The 16,214-nt window shown below is 35.9% G+C and overlaps 1 protein-coding gene across 5 annotated transcripts in view; it reads right to left on the bottom strand.

The window, feature by feature from the left end:
• The window catches only part of FZD3 (frizzled class receptor 3), a 100,801-nt gene that overhangs the window by 17,469 nt on the left and 67,118 nt on the right, over nucleotides 1–16,214 (bottom strand). Inside the window, exon 1 of one of the 5 annotated variants that reach the window (XM_082468893.1) lies at nucleotides 14,458–14,609. The exons of the other annotated variants lie outside the window; for them this stretch is intronic. The gene's annotated coding sequence lies outside the window, so the exon portion shown is untranslated. Of the gene's footprint in view, nucleotides 1–14,457; nucleotides 14,610–16,214 lie in introns of those variants that run through there. 5 annotated transcript variants of the gene reach the window in all.

Here is a 16,214-nt window from a genome sequence, read left to right as displayed (position 1 = left end):
TATTGTAAGTCTAGTTCCAGACCACCACAATAAAGCAAATACCACAATAATGTGAGTCACGGGGATAATTTTGTTTCCCAGTGCATATAAAAGTTATGTTTACACTATAATGTAGTTGAATAAGTATGCGATATTTACTCATAAGTGTCTAAATAACAATGTTCGTACCTTAATTAAAAAATACTTTATTGCTAAAAAATGCCAACCATCACTTGAGCCTTCAGTGAGTTGTACTCTTTTTGTGTGGAGGGTCTCGCCTCGGTGTTGAAGGCTGCTGGCTGATCAGGGTGGGTGGCTGCTGAAGGCTGGGTGGCCATGACAATTTCTTAAAATAAGACCACAGTGAAGTGTGCCTCATCCATTGACTCTTCCTTTCATGGACAATTTCTCTGTAGAAGGCAATGCTGTTTGACAGCATTTTGCCCAAAGTAGAACTTCTTTCAAAACTGGAGCTAATCCTCTCAAACCCTGCCACTGCTTTATCAACTAAGTTTATATAATATTCTAAATCCTCTGTTGTCATTTCAACAATCTTCACAGCATCTTCACCAGGAGTAGATTCCACCCTGAGAAATCAGTTTGTTCATGGTCACCCATAAAAAGCAACTCCTCATCCATTAAGGTTTTATCATGAGATTGTAGCAATTTAGTCACATCTTTAAGGCTGCACTTCTAATTCTAGTTCTCTTGCTACTTCCACTACATCTGCAGTTACTTCCTCCACTGAAGTCTTAAAGCCCTCCAAGTCATCCATGAGGGTTGAAATCAACTTCTTTCAAACTCCTGTTAATGTTGATATTTTGACCTCTTCCCATGAATCATGAATGTTCTTAATGGCATCCAGAATGGTGAATCCTTTCCAGAAGGTTTTCAATTGACTTTGCCCAGGTCCATCAGAGGAATCACTATCTATGGCAGCTATAGCCTCAAACAGTGTAATTTCTTATGGGAATTCCCTGGTGGTCCAGTGCTTAGAACTTGGCGCTTTCACTGCAGTGGCCTGGGTTCAATCCCTGGTAGGGGAACTAAGATCCCACAAGCTGAGCAGCGTGTGGCAAAAAAAAAAAAAAAAAAAAGTGTATTTCTTAAATAATAAAGACTTGAAAGTTGAAATTACTCCTTGATCTGTGGGCTGCAGAGTGGATGTTGTGTAGGCAGGCATGAAAACAACATTAATCTTGTACATCTCCATCAGAGCACTTGGGTGACCAGATGCATTGTCAATAAGCAGTAACATTTTCAAAGGAATCTTTTCTTTTCTGAGCAGTAGATCTCAACAGTGGGCTTCAGTAAACCATGTTGTAAACAGTTGTGCTGTCATCCAGACTTTGTTTTTCCATTTAGAGAGCACAGGCAGAGTAGATTTAGCATAATTCAGAATGGTAAATGAACATTAGCTTCAACTTAAAACTCACCAGCTACATTAGCCCCTAACGAGAGTCACCCTGTCCTTTGAAGCTCTCAAGCCAGGCACTGACTTCTCCCCTCTAGCTATGAAAGTCCTGGTGGCACCCTCTTCCAATATAAGACTTTCATCTACATTGAAAATCTGTTGTTCAGTGCAGCCACCTTCATGAATTATCTTAGCTAGATCTTTTGGATAACTTGCTGCAGCTTCCACATCAGCACTTGCTGCTTCACCTTGCACTTTTATGTTATAGAGATGGCCTCTTTCCTTAAATCTCATGAATCAACGTCCGCTAGCTTCAAACTTTTCTTCTGCAGCTTCCTCATCTCTTGGCCTTCATAGAATTGAAGAGAGTTAAGGCCTTGCTCTGGATTAGGCTTTGGTTTAAGGGAATGTTGTGGCTGGTTTGACCTTCTATCCAGACCACTAAAACTTTCTTTATATTGGCAATAAGGCTGTTCCACTTTCTTATCATTAGTGTATTCACTGGAATAGCACTTTTAATTTCCTTCAAGAACTTTCCCTTTGCATTCACAACTTGGCTAACTGTTTGGTTCAAGAGGCCTAACTTTTCCCCTGTTTCGACTTTCAACATGCCTTCCTCACTAAGCTTAATCATTTCTAGCTTTTCATTTCAAGTGAGAGATGTGCAACTCTCCCTTTCACTTGAACCCTTACAGACCATTGTAAGGTTAGCTGGCCTGATTTCAATATTGTTGTGTCTAAGCTAATAGGGAGGTCCAAGGAGAGCCTTTTATATGCATATGGAAACCAAAAAATTTGTGTGACTTGCTTTATTGTGATATTTGCTTTATTGCAGTGGTCCAGAACCAAACCTGCAATATCTCTGAGGTATGTCTGTAATGTGAGAATTACCAAAATGTGACATAGAGACAGGAAGTGAACAAATGCTGTTGGAAAAATGGTACCAGTAGACTTGCTCAACATAGGGCTGCCACAAACCTTCAATTTGTAAAAAATGCAGTATCTGCAAAGCACAATAAAGCGAAGTTTAATGAAACAAGGTACACATGTTTTCTTGACTAATTTTCTGTTTACCTATTCATTTTAATAGAGGTATGCTAAACTGTGGGCTCATCAGTTTTCCTTCTAATTCTGTCATGTTTCTCTCTTAAGCCTATATTAGGCGTTATATAAATGCTCTAGCTGCCCAATATACTTTTTTAGTGCTCTTCACCTTTAACAGTATTTTATGTGATGTTAATATTGCCACGTCAGCTTTTTACTTCATCATACCAGCACATCTTTAAGGTGTATCTTTTCCTATTTACCAATGTATTTCTTTCAAGTCTGTTTGGGTTATACTGCTGCTTTTAAACAATATATAGTTTACTCCTTCTAAAGTATAAACTCCATGAGGAGTTTTTTTCCCCAATGGTTTTATCCCCAGAGCCTGGACCAGTGTCTGGCACATAGTTAAGTGCCCAATAAATACTCACATACATTACAATATATACTTATACTTCGTTTTATGAGAAAAAAATTACACTGAAAATTATTCAGCACTGCTAGAGACTGGTTCAAGATGGCAGAGTAGAAGGACGTGCACTCACTCCCTCTTGCGAGAGCACTGGAATCACAACTAACTGCTGAACAATCATCGACAGGAAGACACTGGAAATCGCCAAAAAAGATACCCCACGTCCAAAGACAGAGGAGAAGCCACAATGAGACGGTAGGAGGGGCGCAATCACAATAAAATCGAATCCCATAACTGCTGGGTGGGTGATTCAAACTGGAGAACACTTATACCACAGAAGTCCACTCACTGGAGTGAAGGCTCTGAGCCCCACATCAGGCTTCCCAACCTGGGGGACTGGCAACGGGAGGAGGAATTCCTAGAGAATCAGACTTTGAAGGCTAGCTGGATTTGATTGTAGGACTTCAACAGGACTGCAGAAAACAGAGACTCCACTCTTGGAGAGCACACACAAAGTAGTGTGCACTTCAGGACCCAGGGGAAGGAGCAGTGACCCCAGGGGAGACTGAACCAGACCTAACTGCTAGTGTTGGAGGGTCTCCTGCAGAGGCAGGGGGTGGCTGTGTCTCACCATGAGGACAAGGACACTGGCAGCAGAAGTTCTGGGAAGTGCTCCTTGGTGTAAGCCCTCCCAGAGTCCGCCATTAGCCCCACCAAAGAGCCAGGTAGGCTCCAGTGTTGGGTCGCCTCAGGCCAAACAACCAACAGGGAGGGAACCCAGCTCCACCCATCAGGAGACAAGAGGATTAATGTTTTACTGAGCTCTGCCCACCAGAGCAACACCTAGATCTACCCACCACCAGTCCCTTCCATCAGGAAACTTGCATAAGCCTCTTAGATAGCCTCATCCACCAGAGGGTAGACAGCAGAAGCAAGAAGAACTACAATCCTGCAGCCTGTGGAACAAAAATCACATTCACAGAAAGAAAAACAAGATGAAAAGGCAGAGGTCTATGTACAAGATGAAGGAACAAGATAAAACCCCAGAAAAACAACTAAATGGAGATACGAAACCTTCCAGAAAAAAGAATTCAGAATAATGATGCTGAAGATGATCCAGGACCTCGGAAAAAGAATGGAGGCAAAGATCGAGAAGATGCAAGAAATGTTTAACAAAGACCTAGAAGAATTAAAGAACAAACACCTCGAAGAATTAAAGAACAAACAAACAGAGATGAACAACACAATAACTGAAATTAAAAATACACTACAAGGAAACAATAGCAGAATAACTGAGGCAGAAGAACGGATTAAGTGACCTGGAAGACAGAATGGTGGAATTCACTGCTGTGGAACAGAATAAAGAAAAAAGAATGAAAAGAAATGAAGACAGCCTAAGAGACTTCTGGGACAACATTAAATGCAACCACATTCGCATTATAGGGGTCCCAGAAGGAGAAGAGAGAGAGAAAGGACCCGAGAAAATATTTGAAGAGATTATAGTCGAAAATTTCCCTAACATGGGAAAGAAATAGCCACCCAAGTCCAGGAAGCGCAGGGAGTCACAGGCAGGATAAACCCAAGGAGAAACACGCCGAGACACACAGTAATCAAATTGGTAAAAATTAAAGACAAAGAAAGATTATTGAAAGCAACAAGGGAAAAACAACAAAAAACATACAAGGGAACTCCCATAAGGTTAACAGCTGATTTCTCAGCAGAAACTCTACAATCAAGAAGGGAGTAGCATGATATACTTAAAGTGACGAAAGGAAAGAACCTACAACCAAGATTACTCTACCCGGCAAGGATCTTGTTCAGATTCGATGGAGAAATCAAAAGCTTTACAGACAAGCAAAAGCTAAGAGAATTCAGCATCAAGACCTGTATATATGCTGTCTACAAGAGACCCACTTCAGACCTAGGGACACATACAGACTGAAAGTGAGGGGAGGGAAAAAGATATTCTATGCAAATGGAAATCAAAAGAAAGCTGGAGTAGCAATACTCCTATCAGATAAAATAGACTTTAAAATAAAGAATGTTACAAGAGACAAGGAAGGACACTACATAATGATCAAGGGATCAATCCAAGAAGAAGATATAGCAATTATAAATATATATGCACCCAACATAGGAGCACCTCAATACATAAGGCAACTGCTAACAGCTATAAAAGAGGAAATCAACAGTAACACAAAAATAGTGGGGACTTTAACACCTCACTTACACCAATGGACAGATCATCCAGACAGAAAATTAATAAGGAAACACAAGCTTTAAATGACACAATAGACCAGATAGACATAATTGATATTTATAGGACATTCCATCCAAAAACAGCAGATTACACTTTCTTCTCAAGTGCAAACGGAACATTCTCCAGGATAGATCACATCCTGGGTCATAAATCAAGCATCAGTAAATTTAAGAAAATTGAAATCATATCAAGCATCTTTTCTGACCACAACACTATGAGATTAGAAATGAATTACAGGGAAAAAAACGTAAAAAACACAAACACATGGAGGCTAAACAATACGTTACTAAATAACCAAGAGATCACTGAAGAAATCAAAGAGGAAGTCAAAAAATACCTAGAGACAAATTACAACGAAAACACAACGATCCAAAACCTATGGGATGCAGCAAAAGCAGTTCTAAGCGGGAAGGTTATAGCAGTACAAGCCTACCTCAAGAAACAAGAAAAATCTCAAATAAACAATCTAACCTTACACCTAAAGAAACTAGAGAAAGAAGAACAAACAAAACCCGAAGTTACCAGAAGGAAAGAAATCATAAAGATGAGAGCAGAAATAAATGAAATAGAAACAAAGAAAACAATAGCAAAGATCAATAAAACTAAAAGCTGCTCCTTTGAGAAGATAAACAAAATTGATAAACCATTAGCCAGACTCATCAAGAAAAAAAGGGAGAAGACTCAAATCAATAAAATTAGAAATGAAAAAGAAAAAGTTACAACAGACACCGCAGAAATACAAAGCATCATAAGAGACTACTACAAGCAACTCTATGCCAATAAAATGGACAACCTGGAAGAAATGGACAAATTTTTAGAAAGGTATAAACTTCCAAGACTGAACCAGGAAGAAATAGACACTGTGAGCAGACCAATCACAAGTAATGAAATTGAAACTGTGATTAAAAATCTTCCAACAAACAAAAGTCCAGGACCAGATGGCTTCACAGGTGAATTCTACCAAACATTTAGAGAACAGCTAACACCTATCCTTCTCAAACTCTTCCAAAAAACTGCAGGGGAAGGAACACTCCCAAACTCATTCTATGAGGCCACCATCACCCTGATACCAAAACCAGACAAAGATACTAAAAAAGAAGAAAATTACAGACCAATATCACTGATGAATATAGATGCAAAAATCCTCAACAAAATACTAGCAAACAGAATCCAACAACACATTAAAAGGATCATATACCATGATCAAGTGGGATTTATCCCAGGGATGCAAGGATTCTTCAGTATACACAAATCAATCAATGTGATACACCATATTAACAAATTGAAGAATAAAAACCATATGATCATCTCAACAGATGCAGAAAAAGCTTTTGACAAAATTCAACACCCATTTCTGATAAAAACTCTCCAGAAAGGGGGCATAGAGGGAACCTACCTCAACATAATAAGGGCCATGTACGACAAACCCATAGCAAACATCATTCTCAATGGTGAAAAACTGAAAGCATTTCCTCTAAGATCAGGAACAAGACAAGGATGTCCACTCTCACCACTATTATTCAACATACTTTTGGAAGTCCTAGCCCGGGCAATCAGAGAAGAAAAAGAAATAAAAGGAATACAAATTGGAAGAGAAGAAGTAAAACTGTCACTGTTTGCAGATGACATGATACTATACATAGAGAATCCTAAAGATGCCACCAGAAAACTACTACAGCTAATCAATGAATTTGGTAAAGTTGCAGGATACAAAATTAATGCACAGAAATCTCTTGCATTCCTATACACTAACGATGAAAAATCTGAAAGAGAAATTAAGGAAACACTCCCATTTACCACTGCAACAAAGAATGAAATACCTAGGAATAAACCTACCTAGGGAGACAAAAGACCTGTATGGAGAAAACTATAAGACACTGATGAAAGAAATTAAAGATGATACAAACAGATGGAGAGATATACCATGTTCTTGGATTGGAAGAATCAACATTGTGAAAATGACTATACTACCCAAAGCAATCTACAGATTCAATGCAATCCCTATCAAATTAGCAATGGCATTTTTTATGGAACTAGAACAAATAATCTTAAAATTTGTAGGGAGACACATAAGACCCTGAATAGCCAAAGCAGTCTTGAGGGGAAAAAAATGGAGCTGGAGGAATCAGACTCCCTGACTTCAGACTATACTACAAAGCTACAGTAATCAAGACAATATGGTACTAGCACAAAAACAGAAACATAGATCAATGGACCAAGATAGAAAGCTCAGAGATAAACCCACGCACCTATGGTCAACTAATCTATGACAAAGGAGGCAAGGATATACAATGGAGAAAAGACAGTCTCTTCAATAAGTGGTGCTGGGAAAACTGGACAGCTACATGTAAAAGAATGAAATTAGAACACTCCCTAACACTATACACAAAAATAAACTCAAAATGGATTAGAGACCTAAATGTAAGACCGGACACTATAAAACTCTTAGAGGAAAACATAGGAAGAACACTCTTCGACATAAATCACAGCAAGATCTTTTTTGATTCACCTCCTAATGGAAATTAAAACAAAATGGAATGGAAATAAAAACAAAAATAAACAAATGGGACCTAATGAAACTTAAAAGCTTTTGCAAAGCAAAGGAAACTACAAACAAGATGAAAAGACAACCCTCAGAATGGGAGAAAATATTTGCAAATGAATCAACAGACAATGGATTAATCTCCAAAATATATAAATAGCTCATGCAGCTCAATATTAAAAAAACAAACAACCCAATCAAAAAATGGGCAGAAGACCTAAATAGACATTTCTCCAAAGAAGACATACAGATGGCCAAGGAGCACATGAAAAGCTGCTCAACATCACTAATTATTAGAGAAATGCAAATCAAAACTACAATGAGGTATCACCTCACACCAGTTACAATGGGCATCATCAGAAAATGTACAAACAACAAATGCTGGAGAGGGTGTGGAGAAAAGGGAACCCCTCTTGCACTGTTTGTTGGTGGGAAGGTAAATTGATACAGCCACTATGGAGAACAGTATGGAGGTTCCTTAAAAAACTAAAAACAGAATTACCATATGACCCAGCAATCCCACTACTGGGTATATACCCAGAGAAAACCATAATTCAAAAAGACACATGCACCCAATGTTCACTGCAGCACTATTTACAATAGCCAGGTCATGGAAGCAACTTAAATGCTCATCAACAGACGAATGGATAAAGAAGATGTGGTACATATATACAATAGAATATTACTCAGCCATTAAAAGGAACGAAATTGCATCATTTGTAGAGACGTGGATGGATCTAGAGACTGTCATACAGAGTGAAGTAAGTCAGAAAGAGAAAAACAAATATCATATATTAACGCATATATGTGGAACCTAGACAAATGGTACAGATGAACCGGTTTGCAAGGCAGAAATAGAGACACAGATATAGAGAACAAATGTATGGACACCAAGGGGGTAAAGCGGCGGGGGTGGTGGTGGTGGTGTGATGAATTGGGAGACTGGGATTGGCATATACTAATATGTATATAATGGAAAACTAATAAGAACCTTCTGTATAAAAAAATAAATAAAATTCTAAAATTCAAAAAAAACCAGTCTAAATGAGCAACAACAGCAAAGGGGACAAGTAAATACGGATTATTTTGCAACCGCTAAAGATCGTAAATATGGAAACTATGTAGCAACTTGGAAAATAGTTTATAGGGTAATGTTACTTGAAGTAACCAGGATACATATGTATGCATACACCATGATTCAACTATTTTAAATTATGTTTTCAAAATGAGACAAAAGGAAAACTAAAAACAATATGGTTAGAAAGTGAGATTTTGAGGCTTTCATTTCTTTTTAAAGTTTGCTCTAATGTACTATTTTGTTTGTGCTATAAATAAAAATCAAGGTGGAGTAGTATAAAAAAAAAATTATTCAGCACCTCCATCTCCTTGAACAAGATTATGCTCCTAGCACACTTTAGCTACCTATACTCCTTGCTATTATGTTCCAGACATTCACAACAACCTTTACAAAAAGAACTGGTTCTGTTATTATTGTTAATTAACTTTGCCAAAAAGTACACTCCACTCCTGTCTTTGGGGTTCTCTTTTCTTCTTGCTAAAGGATGCCCTTTAGAAATTCTTACAGATAGGGTATGCCAGAGATAAATTATTTTAGTCTTTGCCCAAAAATGTCTTTATTTTGTCCTCAATCTTGAATGGTGGTTTAGATGGATAAAGTCATCATCTCTCAGCATTTTAAAGACATTAGTTCATTATCTTCTAGCTTCTATGGTTGCTGTTGAAAAGCTTGTGTAATTGATAATCTTTTGGAGATTTATTTGTTCTCTCTGGTAGCTTTTAAGTTTGTCTCTATCCTTCTGTCTTATAGTTGCAATGAATGTTTCTCATTGTGATTGGTTTTTATTTGTCCTGCTTAGTATGCAGACTGTACTTTTAATCTGAGAACTCAAGTTTTCAATTCTGAAAAATTCAGACATTAGCGCTTTAGTTATCACTTCTTAGTCATTCTTATGGCCTCCTGTTCTAGAACTCCCATAAGATGTATATTGAAGTCCCTCAACCTAATTTTTAAAATATCTTTTAATGGCATAATTAGATAATTTTGAGTATTTTATGTCTCTCTACATTCTGCATTCTGGGTGATCTCTTCAGAACAATTTTCCATTTCACTAATTCGCTCTTCAGTCATGTCTACTTTAGAATTCATTCCATCTCTTGACTTAATTCCCATAACTTCATTTCTAAGCTAATTGGTTTTTATATTTGTCTATTCTTATTTCATTTCTGCTAATTTACCATAATTTCTTATTCCTTTAAAGTGGTTTTTATTATTTATCTTTTGAAGAATCCTAAACATACTTACTTTAAAAATAAGTCTTTAAAAATTTTTTGTATTATTTTTATTTCATCTGGGAGTGAATCCATCTTCTGATTGTTTTTATTGGACGTCTTTCTAGGTTTTGCTTTTTTGTTTCATTGTGCTTTGGAATTTTAGTTTACAGATCTTGCATGAGAGAGTTCTCCCTCTGTCTTTCTCTCTCTCTCACTCCCTCCATATATCTCACCTGTTTCATTCCTTTTCGTCTTCACCAGTACCCATGAGGCCCTACTTAAAAACCAAGTCTAATATTCTTGACTGCACACTCCAGACATTATCAGGTACTGCAGGTTCAGGTACTGAGTCATTGCAGTTTGGCCCTCCCACATCTCTAGATAAGTGTTTTAAGTATTTTTATACTAAATACAGCTTCAGGGAACAGTTTTACCTTTTAAACAACTTCCTTTCATGAGCAGGAGAGTCCCATTTCCAATTCCTACTTTTAACCAGTGCACCTAGTTCTGGTCCTGACTCCCATGTGACACTTTTACCTCCCTATATCCCATAAAAATAATGCCCTAGCCACCTCCAGCCACTTCAGACCTAGATTCTAGTAGCCCCTGTTTTTATCTCTAGTCATCATTTTGCATTTCTACTCTACAAATTAGTTTATTTTGCCTTTTAGCCTGACTCTGTTTAAAATTTTTTCTTATTACATTTTATCTCTAACTGGCACATGATTATAGTTGGACTGGTAAGTTCAAAACATGGAACTTAAACCACAGTCATAACCAGCAGCTAAGGTGTAATTCCTCTAGGATTTACATAAAAGTCAAACAACAAATATTTATGGACTATCTACTACTCTAAGAATAATGCTATTCAGAAAGCCCCATGAGACTTATAAACAGAAGTAAGGTTTGACAAGTGTTCACACCAAGCTGATAATCTAGATGAAAATACAAATTAAAGAAACCATAGAATAGTTAAGAACTAAAATTAAGAAGAGTCACTAAAAGAATGATCACCTAATCTATGACAAAGGAGGCAAGAATATACAATGGAGAAAAGATAGTCTCTTCAATAAGTGGTGCTGGGAAAACTGGACAACTACATGTAAAAGAATGAAATTAGAACATTCTCTAACACCATACACAAAAATAAATCAAAATGGATTAGAGACCTAAATGTAAGACTGGATACTATAAAACTCTTAGAGGAAAACACAGGCAGAACACTCTCTGACATAAATAGCAGCAAGATCTTTTTTGATCCACCTCCGAGAGTAATGAAAATAAAAACAAAAATAAACAAATGGGACCTAATTAAACTTAAAAGCTTTTGCACAGCAAAGGAAACCATTAACAGAATGAAAAGAAAACCCACAGAATGGGAGAAAATATTTGCAGACAACGTGACCAACAAGGGATTAATCTCCAAAATATACAAACAGCTCATGCAGCTCAATATCAAAAAAAACAAACAACCCAATCAAAAACTGGGCAGAAGATCTAAATAGACATTTCTCCAAATAAGACATACAGATGGCCAAGAGGCACATGAAGACATGCTCAACATCACTAATTATTAAAGAAATGAAAATCAAAACTACAAAGAAGTATCACCTCACACCAGTTAGAATGGCCATCATCAAAAAATCTACAAACAATAAATGCTGGAGAGGGTGTGGAGAAAAGGGAACCCTCCTACACTGTTGGTGGGAAAGTAAACTGGTACAGCCACTATGGACAACAGTATGGAGATTCCTTAAAAAACTAAAAACAGTGCTATCATATGATCCAGCAATCTCACTCCTGGGGATATATCTGGAGAAAACCATAATTCAAAAGGATATATGCACCCCAATGTTCATTGAAGCACTATTTACAATACCCAGGACATGGAAGCAACCTAAATGTCCATCGACGGAGGAATGGATAAAGATGTGGTACATACATACAGTGGAATATTACTCAGCCATAAAAAAGAGCGAAATAAAGCCATTTGCAGTGACATGGATGGACCTAGAGATTGTCATACTGAGTGAAGCAAGTCAGACAGAGAAAGACAAATATGTGATACCGCTTATATGTGGAATCTAAAAAAATGGTACAAAGGAACCTATTTACAAAACAGAAACTGAGTCACAGATGTAGAAAACAAACTTATGGTTACCAAGGGGGAAAGGGGGGGGAGGATAAATTGGGAGACTGGGATCAACATCTACACACTACTATATGTAAAATAGATAACTAATAAGAACCTACTGTATAGCACAGGGAACTCTATTCAACACTCTGTAATGACCTATATGGGAATAGAAAATGAAAAAGAGTTGGATATATGTATATGTTTAACTGACTCACTTTGCTGTACAGCAGAAACTAACACAACATTGTAAATCAACTATACTTCTATAAAAAAAATAATTAAAAATTTAAAAAAAAGAATCACTAAAGTAGATCACAAATAACCTTCTCATTAACAAATACAATGGCTTCTTGTTGGCTTGCTTTTTTTTTAAACACTTCTACATAGTATCAGTTATTGATGACCATCTCATACTTTACAAAACTTTCATCTTCCCAGCTTCTATGATACTGCATAGTCGGGTTTAATCTCCTAACCAGGCATTACCCTTTCTTCTTGATCTCTTACTCCTGCTCTACTATCCTTTTGTCCCCCACTACCCTCTATATAGGTGTTCTTAAAGTCACTCCTTGATTCTCTCTCTTTATACTTTCAACTTATCATTTAGACTTAGAAGTCATCTAGTCTTACTCTTTACCTAACAAATTAATTTGCTTTTAATTTAGTTGTTCTATGAATATAATCAGTACAGTGGTTATGATAAAATACAAAGTTGTCTCTTCCATGTTCAAACAGCTCTAGCCATTCTGCCCATCTGTCCTAGTTCTGTCCTCTGGAGCTATAGAGAATAAGATTAGTCAATTTAATAAGATACCCTTAAAAGAAAGAAAATTAAAAAAAAAAACAAAACACTAGTATAATAACTGGGAACAAAGAGACAAAAAGACTATCCAGAAAATCCAAGAGAAACTGAAAAACAAAAAGAAACAATCAAAGGATTCAGTAACTAAGTTGGACAAGATTAATATGCAAAAATTGAATGTTTTCCTATATACCACCAATAACCAGAAAAGAAACATAATGAAAACAATTTCATTTATAATATCAACAGAAACTATAAAACACCTAGGAATAAACCTAACAATAAAGAAAAAGAAAATAATAAAACGCTATCAAAGGACATAGAAAAAAACTGAAGTAAATGGATAAATACTCCATATTTCTATATGGAAATATTCAATGATTTAAAGATGTCAATTCAATTATCCCCCAAATTAATCCTATAAAGTTGATGCAATCCAAAAAGATCAGTAGGATTTTTCACAGAACATGGAAAGTTAAGTATATGATAAAAGTATTTCAAATAAATGGGGAAAAGATAGACTATTTAATAAGTGACGTTGAAATGGTTGGCAGTCTACCTGGAAACAAAACAATTTAGAAGCCACCTCACACAATAAAGAAAAATAAAATCTAGACAGATAAAAGCAAATTATAAAAGTATGAAAAGAATTAAGAATATTTTTATAATGGGTGCAGAAGGTCCTTTTTAAAGAGTAATATGAAATAAAGAAGTTAAAAAAGGAAAAGATGGACAGTTTTGATTATTAAAAACTTAAAACTTCTGCAGAACAAGAAACCATAAGTCAAATTAATAGACTAATAGTTAACTAAGAATATTAACTGTGTTATCCATCAATAAAGTAAAAAGAAATGGAAGGAATTAATGAAGATAAAAGAAGAAATTAAGTAATTTCAAGACCAAAAAACAAATTAATAAACCCCAAACTTCAATATTTGAAAAAAAAATTCTCTAGCCTGATCAAAACAACAAAGGGACAAAAACAGCAAATACACACACACACATGCACACACATATACACGCACACACACGCAGAGAAATGATAATACGTAAAAAATTACAAAGAGAACAAAACTAAAATAATCTTAAGAGATTACTTTGCTCAATTCCATTTCAATAAACTTAAAAATTAATGAAAACAAATGACAGAAAAATATTTAAAAAACTGATTCCAGAAGCAAGAACACTGCACCTAACGCAACATAACTCTATAAAACAATAAAACTATATATGTCTCATTTATGAACTTGTTTGCAAACAGAATTCAACAGCAAGTTCAAAGAATAAGTCATGACCAAAGATAGAAATGCAAGGACAGTTCAATATTAGGAAACTGATTTATAAATTCAACACACTGTTGGATCAACAGGAAGATATATACAATCATTTTCACGTATGCCAAAAAGGTGTTTGATAAAATTAAGAATCTATTCTTGGCTTTTAAATACTGTAATAAAATACATACAGATGATGAATAAGCTCTTAAGGTGACAAAATAATTCTATCATGCTTAACGGGAACACCAAAGGCACTAAATATTTGCATTAAAGTCAGGAATACAAGAAGAGTATTTACCACTACCACTCTTTCGTTTTTTTCTGGTGAGCTTATTTTTTTTTTCCTTTTTAAAATTTTTGTTGGAGCATAGTTGCTTTACAATGTTGTGTTAGTTTCTACTGCACAGCAGAGTCAATCAGCCATATGTATACACATGTCCCCTCTTTTTTGGATTTCCTTCCCATTTAGGTCACCACCACCACTCTTAACCTTGTTTCAACAGTTCTAACAGACTGCAATTAAACAAAAGAAATAAATTAAGGGTATAAAAACTACGAAGAGGGAGATACAATTATTCCTGTTTATAAATAATAATAATTTTATCCCTGGAAAAGCTGAGAATAAAGTAAAAACTACTATATATCATAAGCAAGGTCACTAGGCAAAAAGTAAACTACAGAAATCATGTATACATATATACGATCATATGTGTATCAGTCAGTAGGGAAGAAAGAAAAGTCTTCATCTGCCATTGTTATGGGTCCTCCTAAAATTCACATGTTGAAACCCTACCTCCCAGTACCTCAGAATGTGATTTGTTAGAGATAGAGCCTTTAAAGAGGTAATTAAGGTTAAATGAGGTTATATGGGTGAGCCCTAAGCCAATCTGATTGACGTCCTTATAAGAAGAGGAAATTTGGACCCATAGATACCAGGGATGCACCATGTGAGAAAAGATCATATGAGGAAAAAGACCACCAGAAAAAACCATGTGAGGAAATACTAAGAGAGTGGCCCCCCACAAGCCAAGAAGAAAGGCCTCAGAGGAAATGGACTATGCTGGCACCTTGATCTTAGACTTCCAGTCTCCAAAACTGTGAGAAAATAAATTTCTGTTGTTTAAGCCACCCAGTCTGTGGTACCTTGTTATGGTAGCCCTAGCAAACGAATACAACCATAGTAACAAAAGAGATAAAACACCTAGGAATACATTTAATAAGAAAAATGAGTGATGTATTTGAAGAAGCTTTAAAACATATTTCCTCTAAAATGTTCTTTGCTAGAAAGAATCACTATCATAAAAATGCAAAATCTCCTTGATTTAGTCATAAATTTGAACACAATTCCAATAAAAATACCAACATAGTTATCTGAATTAAACAGGATGATATTAAATTTCATACAGAAAAACAAACAAGCAAGACTTAACAGGAAAATGCTGAAAGAGAAGAGAAATAGATTAAGCTTTAATAAAATTGTGTTACACTGGGGCATAGGCAAACAGTTTTAGTATTTATTTTATGTGATATTTCAAACCATTCAGAAAAAGATGAATTATTCAACAAACGGATTCTAGATAAGCATCTAGAAAAAAATAACACTGAAGCCATACCATATCTCATACCAAGATGAATTCCAAGTAGATCAAAAATTCAAATGTAAAAAAAAAATTAACAACAAAAAAGAAGCCATTAAGTTCAAGATGAAAGCACTTATATACTTGGGGTGGAGAATGACTTTCTAGGTATGACACAAAATCTAGAAGCTGTAAAAGTAATCATAGACAAATCTGTCTACATAAAGTCCCGACATTTCTGCATGGCCACAACTCTCAAAAGACAATTTAAAAGCTCACATAAAATTGCTGTGAAAAATTGTTGCAAAAGATATATTGTTAAATTATGGTAGATAAAAGGGCTAATTTTGTTAATAAATAAAGAACTACAAATACAGTCCCCTCCCTTGGTATCTTTGGGGGACTGGTTTCAGGACCTCTCATGGATACCAAATTCCCCAGATGCTCAAATCCCTCATATAAAATGGCACAGTATTCT

This window comes from Balaenoptera physalus (genome assembly GCF_965194825.1).
Source record: "Balaenoptera physalus genome assembly, chromosome: 7".
In the NCBI taxonomy this organism is placed as follows: domain Eukaryota; kingdom Metazoa; phylum Chordata; class Mammalia; order Artiodactyla; family Balaenopteridae; genus Balaenoptera; species Balaenoptera physalus.
The sequence above is the reverse complement of the archived record's forward strand: the minus strand, read 5'-3'. Positions and strand labels throughout refer to the sequence as shown.